The following is a 15,286-nucleotide window of genomic DNA, read 5'->3' as shown; positions in this document are numbered from 1 at the left end:
GCGTCTGGAGAGAACTGGGGCCTTACTCTCTCACGCAGCATTCTTATATATAAAGCCGCGGTGCGGACGGCTAAGGGAACGCCTGATCAAATCGGCTCTCCCGACTTGCCACTGGGCTAGTAATGCACCACTTTAAGTTATTGAATAAATCATCGCTTCCTTTGCTGATGGCCGATGAAGCCCTCAATTTAAATGTGCATTCAGCACACAGGTAACTAATCATAATAAAAGTCTGACGTGGCTAAGTCAAATATTTTGGGCGAGAGAATTAATTTAATTACACTACACGCAGTAGACGAGCTCTGAACTTGCCCTTTGGAGATACGCTATCGCTATAGTTTTATAGTTATTCAGTTGCAACTTATCACATCCTTATGATTATAGCGGATCTCCATTCTATTTAAATTTAAACATCCTAGCCTTATTTATTAGCCTACTTAATCTATCTTGCTTCCCTAATTTTTAAGACAAAAACCAGAAAATATTGAATTTCAACTGAAATCTTAATTTGTGAGATCTAGAAGACTGTTTCTACTAAATTATTATGAAAAAGGAATCTAAATATAAATTTTTAAGTCTCTAGCTCTTTTCTGTTGCGCCAATGATTTTTACAGAAAAACGTCCAAATTTCGAAAATGGTTAAAGTTATCGAACTGACATTCAACACATTTTGATTTAGTATTACTCCTGACATGCTAGAACCGTTTCAGGTTATTTACTTGATTTTTAAAGTATTGCGCAACATTTATGACGTCAGAGCTAGGCTGGCACACAATGGAAAGACTGATGAGAAATTTATACGGCGTGAGTAGGCTGCTTCCCTACAACAGGATGATAGGACATCTGTTAAGATATCATGGAATAACGTCCAAGGTACTAGAGGGAGCGGTATAGGGTAAAAACTGTAGGGGAAGACAGACATTCGCATACATCCAACAAATAATTGAGGACGTAGGTTGCAACTGCTACTCTGAGATGAAGAGGTTGGCAAAGGAGAGAAGTTCATGAAGGACCGCGTCAAACTTGTCAGAACATATATTGTGTTCGAACATAATGAATTACCTCGAAAAAAACGGTCTAATGACACACAGTCAACATTAGAAAACATCGTTCTTGTGAAACACAACCAGCCCAAGTGCTGAGTGATATTGACAAGGGATTTCAGATCGATTCCATATTTCTGGATTTCCGGAAGGCTTTTGACACTGTACCACACAAGCGGAACGTAGTAAAATTGCGTGTTTATGGAATATCGTCTCAGTTATGTGACTGGATTTATAATTTCCTGTCACAGAAGTCACAGATCGTAGTAAATGACGGAAAGTCATGGAGTAAAACAGAAGTGATTTCTGGCGTTCCCCAAGGTAGTGTTATAGGCCCTTCGCTATTCCTTGTCTATATAAAGGATTATGGAGACAATCTGAGCAGCCGTCTTCGGTTGTTTGCAGATGACGCTGTCGTTTATCGACTAACAAAGTCATCAGAAGATCGCCGCACGGGATTAGCCGAGCGGTCTAAGGCGCTGCATCATGGGCTGTGCGGGTGATCCCGGCGGAGGTTCGATTCCTCCCTCGGGCATGGGTGTGTGTTTGTTCTTAGGATAATTTAGGTTAAGTAGTGTGTAAGCTTAGGGACTGATGACCTTAGCAGTTAAGTCCCATAAGATTTCACACACATTTTTTGAACATCAGAAGGTGAAAACAAACTGGAAAACGATTTACAAGAAATATCGGAATGGTGCAAAAAGTGGCAGTTGACCTTAAATAACGAAAAGTGTGAGGTCATCCACATGAGTGCTAAAACTAACTCGTTAAACTTCGGTTACACGATAAATCAGTCTAATCTAAAAGCCGTAAATTCAACTAAATACCTAAATATTACAATTACGAACAACTTAAATTGGAAGGAACACATAGAAAATGTTGTGGGGAAGGCTAACCAAAGACTGCGCTTTATTGGCAAGACACTTAGAAAATGTAACAGACCTACTGAGGACACTGCCTACACTACGCTTGTCCGCCCTCTTTCAGAATACTGCTGCGCGGTGTGGGATCCTTACCATATAGAAGTGACGGAGTACATCGAAAAAGTTCAAAGATAGCGAAATGTGTGGGAGAGTGTCACAGAAATGATATAGGATTTGGGCTGGAAATCATTAAAAGAAAGGCGTTTTTCGTTGCGACGGAATCTTGTCACGAAATCCCAGTCACCAATTTTCTCCTCCGAATGCGAAAATATATTGTTGACACCGACCTACATAGGAAGGAACGATCACCACGATAAAATAAGGGAAATCAGAGCTCGTACGGAGAGATATAGGTGTTCAGGCTTTCCGCGCATTATACGAGATTGGAATAATATAGAATTGTGAAGGTGGTTCGATGAACCCTCTGCCAGGCGCTTAAATGTGATTTGCAGAGTATCCATGTAGATGTAGAAGATAGATGATTTTAAAAAATGGTGGAGGTGGTGTCATCACGCTACTGAAGGTGGTGGACTGGTGGAAGTTGATTTGGGTGCATTGGCAGTTTAGAGGAGATAAAGGAGAAAAGGTGGAATCTTGTGGCACACCCGCAGTGGGATTGAAGATATGGGAACTGGTATTGTTAGCAGTGACAACCAACCTTCCGCCTCCGCGCAGGTGCTCTATAATCCTTGGCGGTAGGAGGAATCAAAGTAACCGTAGACCAGGGCCTCCCAACCTTTTCAGCAGGCGGACCCCTTCTTCAGTTGAAAATTCATGGTGGACCCCTAGTCAGTCAAGAGCACAGCAACTTTGTAACGCCGAAAATGCATATCCTCCTATTTCCATCTATTGTACTATAATTTTTTCCTTGTTTTGTTACCTCAAGATATGACATTTCTGTCTCTTTATATATTGTAATTGTTTTACTGTTTGTATATATATATTTATGCATTTATGTTGGTTTGTTTTGTGAATATTATTTGTATTCATACGCTGGGTCTGGCCTAGGGAAAACTATGCTATCGAACGAATACCTCGATAGGTCGTGTGGAGAACCAAAATGTCGACGATCTTTGGTAGTGTTAACTCTGTCGCGTGGAGCGCGGGCGGAGGGGGAGTCTGCCTGGAGTAGCGAGTGGAGCAGGTGTGTTGTGTGACGCTCCCGTGAGTTGCCACGCTTTCGGGGTTTGGCAGCATGTAATTGCGCTCGACTTGCGATGATAGTTTCTGACATGGTGTCGCGGACGGGAAACATTAACTAGCGCACATCAAGAGCCCGTTTCGTCTGGTGACCGTGTCGAGAAGAAGGCGCGCCAACATCCAGCTTCTGCAACAGCGACAGCCGACAATGAGTGACTGTCGCCACCTCCTCGACCGACGGCTTCAAACCTTCAATCAACCAACTGGAAGCACGTAAAGTTTTAGAACTGTATGGCAGACCTCAGCTTTACAAACTGTTCCATTTCCATCACTAAATTACAGCAACGTAGCATGAACCTTTGTTGCTCATTGTCCCATTCCTTTTCCGGAATGAACCCGAGTGTCGTTGAAATTGAAACGCCAGCATCATTCGATTTCACAGCTTTAATTTCAAAGTTCACTTAAGGTATTCATAGCTGGCTACAATATTTAGATTACACAGTCACAAATTAAGAGTGCGAGTTTTGTTACCGTATTTTAGCTTACCTGTGACTGCAGCTCAGCTTGGTACATACTAAATTTTACTATTCTTAATTGTTCATAATCATTTAATTCAAGTTCAAAGTTAAATCTCTTATTTCTAAATTGCGTAGATTCAAGTAGCTTTTGAAATGATTGTTGAGGTAGTCCAAGACTAACCGTATTTTACTGAATTTCGATGTGCTTCACAAACAAAGCTCACTATTAATTTCAGTCACTAAATTAACTCTCAGTTTTCCGGTTTTATTAAGTCTTTTGCTAAATTAAGTCAGAGTGTAGCGAAATTTATGACTTCTGACAAACTTTCAGTTTTCACACCACACGTGTCAACCTTCAGTTGCCACACTTCTAGTGCTAATTATATGTGCAATAACCTTTCTTTTTCAGTTATTGTAGTAGTTGTCCATAGGACTGGCGACCATAATTTTCCCCAAATCCCAAATATCTAATTAACGCCAATTAATTGTTAACGTGACGACTGCACATTTACTTTCTTTATTAACTTTACCCCTTTTCAAAATTAATTTCCATCAGTTTCATTGGCATTTTTCCTTTCATTTAGATGTAACCCTTTCCTCCCTCTTTACTGACAGATTAAGCTCGGTGACGATTGCTTTTCCCAAATTTCCATTAGGTACACGCGGTTTAATTTTTCACTGTCATTAAGGTCGGTAAGTGAGGGGGAGGTTACAACTTTAAATTTCAGAGCAAAACCCATGGGAACTGAAACCTTCTTAATGCAAGTACCATGTTCCCAATGACTCCCCCCCCCCCCCCCCCCCGAAGTATCAATAGTCTTTGGCTTTGGTTTAGAGATGAACGAAAACAACTTGAAATTAACGATCCAATTTGAATTCCCACTGTATCCAGACACTTACTAGTGGATTTACTCCCTTTGTTCAACACACTATAGCCTGATTAATATTACTTGGTAATTGACATTTCACACGTTGGAGCTGCCTTCCTCCAAGAGCAATCGATGTCACGTCCAAACTGTTCGCTGTTGACAAGCTGCCGCCTGTGGTCTGTTCACTTCCACTGTTTGGCAACTGTTGTGTAAGGAGCATGCTCATTTCGTAACAGTCGTGTGTGTGTGTGTGTGTGTGTGTGTGTGTGTGTGTGTGTGTGTGTGGTTGTTCGTGAAATCCGAAGACAAATGTTCAAATGTATGTAAGTCTATGGGTCTTAACTGCTGAGGTCATCAGTCCCTAGTCTCACACACTATTAACCTAAGTTTAACTTCCGCTAAGGACAACACACACACACACACACACACACACACGTGCCAGAGGGAGGACTCGAACCTCCGACAGCGGAAGCTGCACCAATGTTTTCGTTTGTGTTGCCGACTGTCAAATATTATTGCCGAAGATCGAATGTTATTGCCAACTTTCGAGTGCTAACACATGTTTTTCAAAGAAAAAAAATAGTGATGAATTTGATTTTCACATTTTTATTCAATAATTTTACTGATTATTTTACACGATTTGGTGATAGGTAGCCGCGGACCCCCTAGAAAGAGCCGGTGGACCCCTAAGGGGTCCGCGGACCACACGTTGGGAAGCCCTGCCGTAGACAGTACCTTGACAGCGCGCTCAGGCGGATATGGTTAGTCGAGTAGTTGATAACCACGACTCAGTTTTTCAGAAACATTGTCTTCAAATGGTTCAAATGGCTCTGAGCACTACGGGACTTAACATCTGAGGTCATCAGTCCCCTAGAACTTAGAACTACTTAAACCTAACTAACTTAAGGACATCACAGACATCCGTGCCCGAGGCAGGATTCGAACCTGCGACCGTAGCGGTCGCGCGGTTCCAGACTGAAGCGCCTAGAACCGCTCGGCCACACCGGCCGGCAAAGATCGTCTTCAGACAAAGGTGACTTCGCCTACGTCTCTGCGAACGGAACATTTGAGCACCTCGTCACGGACGTTACGGTGCAGAGGGCGGCGTCACGTGGCGAGGAAGTGAGCGGCGGGCGGCGCACGCGGCCGGAAGGAAGGTGGCGGTCAGCGGCCCCTGTGACGCAACGTGACGTCACGTGGCGCGACGTGACACACGAGGCGTGGGCAGGTGTCGCCACGGCCCCGGCCGAGATCATCTCTCAAAATTTACGTCGCGTGGCTGAGAGCGCGGCTATATCTGTTCAGGAAGCGCCTGGAGAAACACCCACATCTCAGGCTGTCCGCGGCCATCGCGTTTGGCATGGCAGCGCCGCCCCCGCGGCAATCCGTTAGGCGATTGGACGCGCCCCAGGTGTGCCGGTCTCGATTCAGCGTGTCCGTGACCGGAATCAGTTTGACACGGCAGAGCCTCGCTTTTCGCGAACCTGTGACAGGAACTGAAGAGTTCCGGGGATGACCGAGATAAAATCATCACAGCATCACATACTACACTCCGTGTCCCGTTCGGTAGCCGGCTGCAGCCCACCCTGGTTGAAAGGCGAACGGATGGAGGAGCCACTTCGATTTAGCAGGAGAGCTGAGGAGCTTTTAGAGATCTGAATGTTACAACCGTCGACAGCTCTGTGGAGGATTACGTCATCTCATCGCCTGTAAGTCGTAGTATTTCGAGACCAGAAGCAAAGAGCACAGAAAGAACAAATAGCATAGAAATAACAATAAAAACGTTTTCATGCACGTTGGAGACTGTTGTTCTTTTTGTTGTTGCGTCGTTGTTGTTATTGTCGTAATCATCTGTTAATGGTTTGATGCAGATCTCCATGCACGAATGTTTTTTGCAAGCCATCCCACATATGTGTAGCAGAATGGTTCAAATGGCTCTGAGCACTATGCTATGGGACTTAGCATCTATGGTCATCAGTCCCCTAGAACTTAGAACTACTTAACCCTAACTAACCTAAGGACATCACACACACACCCATGCCCGAGGCAGGATTCGAACCTGCGACCGTAGCGGTCGCGCGGTTCCAGACTGTAGCGCCTAGAACCGCTCGGCCACCCTGGCCGGCGCTATCTGCTGGCGTACGACGTTGAAACTATTATTAGTAGATCTACCATCCGCCAGGTGGCATATGCCATCATCAGATCAAAATCGTACGTCGTCTTTGAAAGTGTGCTACTTTTTCCGGCAGTGTGCAGGTCATCGGCACCGACCTCTACTTAACACCCATCTCTCCTGTTTAAGTGTTCTGTTGTTTCCATAATCCATTTCTTACGAGCAGAGGGATGGTGACAACGCATGTGCTGCCACAGATTTCCGCTGAACATTTTCCACTTGAGCTGGAGCTCCGCATGCCGCGAACGCGATATACGGCGTGATTGTTTCCACCGTATACAAACTGTAGGCATTGAGCGATGAGGGGATACAGAACAAATACGGTCTAATGTATTTATGTCCGGAAATGGATGGTTTCCAGGCTATAAACCATTTATTCAATCACACTTTGTTATAGAGGCTGCGGCTTAATACACGCCGTTCCATGCAAAAAAATGGCTCTGAGCACTATGGGACTTAACTACTGAGGTCATCAGTCCCCTAGAACTTAGAACTACTTAAACCTAACTAACCTAAGGACATCACACACATCCATGCCCGACGCAGGATTCGAACCTGCGACCGTAGCGGTCACGCGGTTCCAAACTGACGCGCTTAGAACCGCACGGCCACACCGGCCGGCATCCGTTCCGTGCAGCCACAGTTACAATATGCATGGTTTCCTTCTAGAGAGCGGTAACGTTGAAACGTCCCCTTAGAAAAATTTATGAATTACTGTGCTGATAAACCTCTTACATTGTTTGCTTTTCAAACAGCTGAGCAAAACTGAACGTACTCAAACATTCACTAAAGAGACACACAATACTTTTAGCGCAACGCAATCTGACTCTCAAAAATCCCTACAAAAGAATGGCCCTGACTAACATTAACCTATACCTTTCACAAATCACTTACCTCACCAAAAATCTTCGTTACTCGAACTACTGCAATACAGCGAGCGCCACTACTGCCAGCTAAATAAAAGATTCAAACTATTGAAGGCACTAACTACTAATAGGAATAGTTACCAAATGAAAGATTTTGATAGAGAACAAACAATGTATTTACCTCAATAGTGTTCAAAAGTCATAATGTATATAGCAGTTCATGACACCCAGTCTTACAAATTTCAAAACTCCGCCATCTCTCTCCCCACATCCACCACTGCTGGCGGCTCATCTCCAACTGCACAGCGCTACGCGCTGTTAACATCCAACTGCCCAACACTACAATGGCAGACAACAATGCAAACTAGCCACAGACTGCACACAGCACAGCCAGTGATTTACATACAGAGCGCTACGTGGCGTTACCTATATAAAAACCTAAACAGCCTACTTACAATGTTCTTCATACGTTAGACCCTAGCGGCCTCTCCTGCCGTGTATGTATGTATGTATGTATGTATGAATTAACCGGGAACCTAGAAACGACGGAGAGGCTTCGTCCCGCCGTAGCCCTGAGTGGTTCTCAACCCCACAACAGCCACAGCAGTCCACCCACCACACCGCCGCCCACTAGCTAACCCAGAGTTATCGTGCGGTTCAGGCCCCAGTGCCCCCCCCCCCCCCTCCCCGGGAACGTCTCATACCAGACGAGTGTAACCCCAAGGTATGCGTGGTAGAATAATTATGGTGTACGCGTACATGGAAACGGTATTTGCGCAGCAATCGTCGACACAGTGTAATTGAGGCGGAATAAGGGGAACCAGTCCGCTTTCGCCGAATCATACGGAAAACCGCCTAAAAACCACCCACAGGCTGGCGGCACGCCGGCCCTCCACACTAATCCGCCGGGTGGGTTCGTGGTGGGGACCGGCACGCCTTCCCGCTAGGGAAGCACCGCGTTAGATCGTACGGCTAGCTGGGCGGGCTCCCTTGCCATACTAATTCGTAATGTTGTGTACGATTCGCTTGCTGACTCATCTTGTTGCGGATGTGATACAGCGTTGTACACAATGATACCGTAGTCGAATCGAGAGCTTGCCGGCTTTACACTTACTTACGGAAAGGCAACTAGCTATGGGCGGCGGGCAGCAAGGTTGTATCAGGAGAGCTATCCCCACCGACAACAACCACAGCATTCAATGTCTGAAACAGCGTTTCGCCGTTTGTCTGAGACAGGCTCATGTCAGGAAGCGGGAAATGATGAAGGACGTACCCGAAATGATCGGACACCGGAGTTGGAGGACAATGTGATTAACACTGCGGAAGGCGATCGCCGTGTCAGTAGGGGGCAGTTGGTCCGCCCGTGCAGGGTAAGCCAGACGACCGTGTAGAACACTCTCCGTGACAATTGTTAGTACGCTTATCACTGACAGCGCGTCCAGAGCTTACTAGTGACAGAATTTCCACATCGGGAGGAGTTTTGTCACTGGTTTCTTGACCAGGCAACCATGATTCCGGGGTTTGTGTCATGCAGTCCGGAACCGCGCTGCTGCTACGGTCGCAGGTTCGAATCCTGCCTCGGGCATGGACGTGTGTGACGTCCCTAGGTTAGTTAGGTTTAAGTAGTTCTAGGGGACTGACGACCTCAGATGTTAAGTCCCATAGTGCTCAGAGCAATTTGAACCATTTTGAACTCCTATGGCATGGTGATAGCGAATCATCAACATCGGTGTAGCCAGCATGTGTGTGGCGCTATAATTGGCGACTCTATTTTGGGACCAGTCTTCCCTCCACGTCGCCTAACAGGCCGGAACTATCGGTGTTTCTTGCGGGTGACTTTGCCTCCGGTGCTGGAAGAAGTGCAATTGATGATTCGAAGACTGCTACATGATGATGTTTCAGCCCACTTCGCCGTTAACGTCCGGACACATCTCAGGCGTGTCTTATCTGGTCTATGGATCGTACGAGGTGGTCCAGCTGCATGACTTCAGCGGATGTCAAACCTTGCAATTTCTGGTTATGGAACCATTTCAAAAGTTTCGTATATGCAGAGCGTACTCAGGTTGTGGAGACACTGGAGAAGCGTGTTCATGCTGCCTTCGCCACTGTTCGGATGCAGGCTGGCCCATGTGAACGTGTGAAACAGAACATGCTACGGCGCGTACACGCATGCGTTGAGGTACATGGAAACATTTATAACACATACTGCAACTGTGGCTGCATGGTACAGCTTGAATCAGACCGCAGTATCTGTAGCAATGTGTGATTGAATAAATGGTCTCTAGCATGGGAACCACGCATTTCGCATCGCCGAGTGGCCGCGCGGTTCGAGGCGCCATATCACGGCCTGCGCGGCCACTTCGACCGGAGGTTTTGAGTCCTCAATCGGGCATGGGTATGTGTGTGTTGTTCTTAGCATAAGTTAGTTTAAGTTTGTTTAACTAGTGCGTAAGTCGAGGGACGGATGACCTCAGCAGTTTCGTCCTTTTTTGCTCCTTTCGGAATTCACACACATTTGAACATTTCACCCACGCATTTCCGGACATAAGTTCATTATACCTTTTTTGTTCCGTATCCTCTCATCGATAAATCCCTAGAGTTTGCACACTGTGGAGAAAATCGCCCTGTACGGATATATCACTTCTTAGCTTTTCTGGTCACGCCGCACTGCCCCGCAATTACAGTTCCGCACTGTCGCCTGATAAACAAAGTAAGAGCCTACGGAATATCAGACCAGCTGTGTGGCTGGATTGAAGAGTTTTTAGCAAACAGAACACAGCATGTTGTTCTCAATGGAGAGACGCCTACAGACGTTAAAGTAACCTCTGCCGTGCCACAGGGGAGTGTTATGGGTCCAATGCTTTTCACAATATATGTAAATGACCCAGTAGATAGTGTCGAAACTTCCATGGGGCTTTTCGCGGATGATGCTGTAGTATACAGAGAAGTTGCAGCATTAGAAAACTGCAGCGAAATGCAGGAAGATCTGCAGCGGATAGGCACTTGGTGCAGGGAGTGGCAACTGACCCTTAACATAGACAAATGTAATGTATTGCGGATACATAGATAGAAGGATCCTTTATTGTATGATTATATGATAGCAGAACAAACACTGGTAGCAGTTACTTCTGTAAAAGATCTGGGAGTATGCGTGCGGAACGATTTGAAGTGGAATGATTGTATAAAATTAATTGTTGGTAAGGCGGGTGCCAGGTTGAGATTCATTGGGAGAGTCCTTAGAAAATGTAGTCCATCAACAAAGTAGGTGGCTTAGAAAACACTCGTTGAGTATTGCTCATCAGTGTGGGATTCGTACCAGGTCGGGTTGACAGAGAAGATCCAAAGAAGAGCGGCGCGTTTCGTTACAGGGTTATTTGGGAAGCGTGATAGCGTTACGGAGATGTTTAGGAAACCCAAGTGGCAGACTCTGCAAGAGAGGCGCTCCGCATCGCGGTGTAGCTTGCTGTCCATGTTTCGAGAGGGTGCGTTTCTGGATGAGGTATGGAATATATTGCTTCCCCCTACTTATACCTCCCGAGGAGATCACGAATGTAAAGTTAGAGAGATTCGAGCGCGCACGGAGGCTTTCCAGCAGTCGTTCTTCCCGCGAACGATGCGCGACTGGAACAGGAAGGGAGGTAATGACAGTGGCACGTAAAGTGCCCTCCGCCACACACCGTCGGGTGGTTTGCGCAGTATAAATGTAGATGTAGATGTAGGTTCCAGACGCGGCCGCCGCGGACGGTGTGACAGATCCCTTCCTGCAGAGAGCGGATATCCGGAAAGGCGAATCGCTGTGGAAGGGGCGCCTATTCCGGTGACGCAGGTCGCGCCGGCAGACACATCGGCTCCCGGCCACCTGCAGATCCTTCCGCTAAGTATAGGCGCAGGCGGAGGAAGTGTTCGTCGTGAAGCCGGCGCTCCGGCCGCCCCGACGCCGACGTCGTTAGGGGAGGTCGCGCCGCGCGCCCCGGCGTCACCAATCAGCGGGACGTCGCAGCGAGGAGCAGGGCACAGCTAGGCGCACTTCCTCTTCCGGCCGCCGCCTCGGGCTCACTGCGGCACTTGCCCGCTAGCAGCAGCGGCAGAACGAGGCCGGGGTGGACGAAGGTATCGAAACACCGTAAACACAACACAGTAGCGTGCCCAGCAGGTAGTCACTTACATGTACCATAAATTATTTGGACGATTCTGGTATGGAAACGATCTTAATTATTACACTCCTGGAAATTGAAATAAGAACACCGTGAATTCATTGCCCCAGGAAGGGGAAACTTTATTGACACATTCCTGGGGTCAGATACATCACATGATCACACTGACAGAACCACAGGCACATAGACACAGGAAACAGAGCGTGCACAATGTCGGCACTAGTACAGTGTATATCCACCTTTCGCACCAATGCAGGCTGCTATTCTCCCATGGAGACGATCGTAGAGATGCTGGATGTAGTCCTGTGGAACGGCTTGCCATGCCATTTCCACCTGGCGCCTCAGTTGCACCAGCGTTCGTGCTGGACGTGCAGGCCGCGTGAGACGACGCTTCATCCAGTCCCAAACATGCTCAATGGGGGACAGATCCGGAGATCTTGCTGGCCAGGGTAGTTGACTTACACCTTCTAGAGCACGTTGGGTGGCACGGGATACATGCGGACGTGCATTGTCCTGTTGGAACAGCAAGTTCCCTAGCCGGTCTAGGAATGGTAGAACGATGGGTTCGATGACGGTTTGGATGTACCGTGCACTATTCAGTGTCCCCTTGACGATCACCAGTGGTGTACGGCCAGTGTAGGAGATCGCTCCCCACACCATGATGCCGGGTGTTGGCCCTGTATGCCTCGGTCGTATGCAGTCCTGATTGTGGCGCTCACCTGCATGGCGCCAAACACGCACACGACCATCATTGGCACCAAGGCAGAAGCGACTCTCATCACTGAAGACGACACGTCTCCATTCGTCCCTCCATTCACGCCTGTCGCGACACCACTGGAGGCGGGCTGCACGATGTTGGGGCGTGAGCGGAAGACGGCCTAACGGTGTGCGGGACCGTAGCCCAGCTTCGTGGAGACGGTTGCGAATGGCCCTCGCCGATACCCCAGGAGCAACAGTGTCCCTAATTTGCTGGGAAGTGGCGGTGCGGTCCCCTACGGCACTGCGTAGGATCCTACGCTCTTGGCGTGCATCCGTGCGTCGCTGCGGTCCGGTCCCAGGTCGACGGGCACGTGCACCTTCCGCCGACCACTGGCGACAACATCGATGTACTGTGGAGACCTCACGCCCCACGTGTTGAGCAATTCGGCGGTACGTCTACCCGGCCTCCCGCATGCCCACTATACGCCCTCGCTCAAAGTCCGTCAAGTGCACATACGGTTCACGTCCACGCTGTCGCGGCATGCTACCAGTGTTAAAGACTGCGATGAAGCTCCGTATGCCACGGCAAACTGGCTGACACTGATGGCGGCGGTGCACAAATGCTGCGCAGATAGCGCCATTCGACGGCCAACACCGCGGTTCCTGGTGTGTCCGCTGTGCCGTGCGTGTGATCATTGCTTGTACAGCCCTCTCGCAGTGTCCGGAGCAAGTATGGTGGGTCTGACACACCGGTGTCAATGTGTTCTTTTTTCCATTTCCAGGAGTGTACATGCAAAAGACTATATAGTGTAAGCGAAAATCGTGATAGACGAAAACACAACACTTTGCAACAACACACTCTTTACCGCTCTAAGACAACTAGCACAGGACACAGAACAGGAAAACACACACACACACACACACACACACACACACATACACACACATACACACACACAAATCCACTCCCCCATCACACACACAGACATAACTCCAGTTACAATTTTACAACCCTCTCGCAATATGCGTTACATCTATCAGCGACACACACGAACAACAAGGTGGCGTAACGTTTTGGATAACGAACAAGGTGCGAAACTTCATCTACATCTACATACACACTCCGCAGTGCACCATACGGTGCGTGGCGGAGGGTACCTCGTACCACAACTAGCATCTTCTCTCCCTGTTCCACTCCCAAACAGAACGAGGGAAAAATGACTGCCTATATGCCACTGTCAGAGCCCTAATCACTCTTATCTTATCTTTATGGTCTTTCCGCGAAATGTAAGTTGGCGGCAGTAAAATTGTACTGCAGTCAGCCTCAAATGCTGGTTCTCTAAATTTCCTCAGTAGCGATTCACGAAAAGAACGCCTCCTTTCCTCTAGAGACTCCCACCCTAGTTCCTGAAGCATTTCCGTAACACTACCGTGATGATCAAACCTACCAGTAACAAATCTAGCAGCCCGCCTCTGAATTGCTTCTATGTCCTCCCAAACGCTCGAGCAGTACTCAAGAATAGGTTGTATTAGTGTTTTATAACCGGTCTCCTTTACAGATGAACCACATCGTCCCAAAATTCTACCAATGAACCGAAGACGACTGCCCGCCTTCCCCCCAAATGCCATTACATGCTTGTTCCACATCATATCGCTCTGCAATGTTACGCCCAAATATTTAATCGACGTGACTGTGTCAAGCGCTACACTACTAATGAAGTATTCAAACATTACTGGATTCTTTTTCCTATTCATCTGCATTAATTTACATTTATCTACACTCCTGGAAATGGAAAAAAGAACACATTGACACCGGTGTGTCAGACCCACCATACATGCTCCGGACACTGCGAGAGGGCTGTACAAGCAATGATCACACGCACGGCACAGCGGACACACCAGGAACCGCGGTGTTGGCCGTCGAATGGCGCTAGCTGCGCAGCATTTGTGCACCGCCGCCGTCAGTGTCAGCCAGTTTGCCGTGGCATACGGAGCTCCATCGCAGTCTTTAACACTGGTAGCATGCCGCGACAGCGTGGACGTGAGCCGTATGTGCACTTGACGGACTTTGAGCGAGGGCGTATAGTGGGTATGCGGGAGGCCGGGTGGACGTACCGCCGAATTGCTCAACACGTGGGGCGTGAGGTCTCCACAGTACATCGATGTTGTCGCCAGTGGTCGGCGGAAGGTGCACGTGCCCGTCGACCTGGGACCGGACCGCAGCGACGCACGGATGCACGCCAAGACCGCAGGATCCTACGCAGTGCCGTAGGGGACCGCACCGCCACTTCCCAGCAAATTAGGGATACTGTTGCTCCTGGGGTATCGGCGAGGACCATTCGCAACCGTCTCCATGAAGCTGGGCTACGGTCCCGCACACCGTTAGGCCGTCTTCCGCTCACGCCCCAACATCGTGCAGCCCGCCTCCAGTGGTGTCGCGACAGGCGTGAATGGAGGGACGAATGGAGACGTGTCGTCTTCAGCGATGAGAGTCGCTTCTGCCTTGGTGCCAATGATGGTCGTATGCGTGTTTGGCGCCGTGCAGGTGAGCGCCACAATCAGGACTGCATACGACCGAGGCACACAGGGCCAACACCCGGCATCATGGTGTGGGGAGCGATCTCCTACACTGGCCGTACACCACTGGTGATCGTCGAGGGGACACTGAATAGTGCACGGTACATCCAAACCGTCATCGAACCCATCGTTCTACCATTCCTAGACCGGCAAGGGAACTTGCTGTTCCAACAGGACAATGCACGTCCGCATGTATTCCGTGCCACCCAACGTGCTCTAGAAGGTGTAAGTCAACTACCCTGGCCAGCAAGATCTCCGGATCTGTCCCCCATTGAGCATGTTTGGGACTGGATGAAGCGTCGTCTCACCCGGTCTGCACGTCCA

This window comes from Schistocerca cancellata, chromosome 5 (assembly GCF_023864275.1).
Source record: "Schistocerca cancellata isolate TAMUIC-IGC-003103 chromosome 5, iqSchCanc2.1, whole genome shotgun sequence".
In the NCBI taxonomy this organism is placed as follows: domain Eukaryota; kingdom Metazoa; phylum Arthropoda; class Insecta; order Orthoptera; family Acrididae; genus Schistocerca; species Schistocerca cancellata.
Note: the sequence above shows the minus strand (reverse complement) of the source record.